Source organism: Vespula pensylvanica, chromosome 11 (assembly GCF_014466175.1).
Source record: "Vespula pensylvanica isolate Volc-1 chromosome 11, ASM1446617v1, whole genome shotgun sequence".
Taxonomy (NCBI): domain Eukaryota; kingdom Metazoa; phylum Arthropoda; class Insecta; order Hymenoptera; family Vespidae; genus Vespula; species Vespula pensylvanica.
Genome location: NC_057695.1, coordinates 5,928,107 through 5,928,564, shown reverse-complemented (window position 1 = coordinate 5,928,564; position 458 = coordinate 5,928,107).

Below are 458 nucleotides of genomic sequence, written 5' to 3'. Positions count from 1 at the left end.
AAAAAAAAAAAATGAAAATGCTGAGAAAAGTAAAGTAGATGGGAAAACTCTTTGGAGGGTGGTAGCGCTTCCGATTTGGAACAGGGTATTCGGCGATAGTCGTGTTATCTCGGTACTTCGTCGCGTTTCTCCGTGCAAAGTCGTCAAGGTCGAGCGTGCGGAGGTCGCATTGCACGGTATTAGTGGTGGGGGAAGGCGTTGCATGTCGCGGCATCGATTATACACGCGTGACCCTCATTTCGTCGTTGTAAGCCGTCTCGCTGACTTTGCCAATGGCGAGGCTAATCGGCTAAGGGTGGGAACGCGAGAGAAAAAATAAGATAGAGAAAGAAATATGGGAAGGTTGAAAAGGAAAAAAAAAAAAAAAGAAAAAGAAAAAAAAAGGATCAAAGAAAGAAAGATCCAAACAAAAACGAAAACAAAAAGTAAGCTGCAATTGCTGACGATGCGCTTTTTGT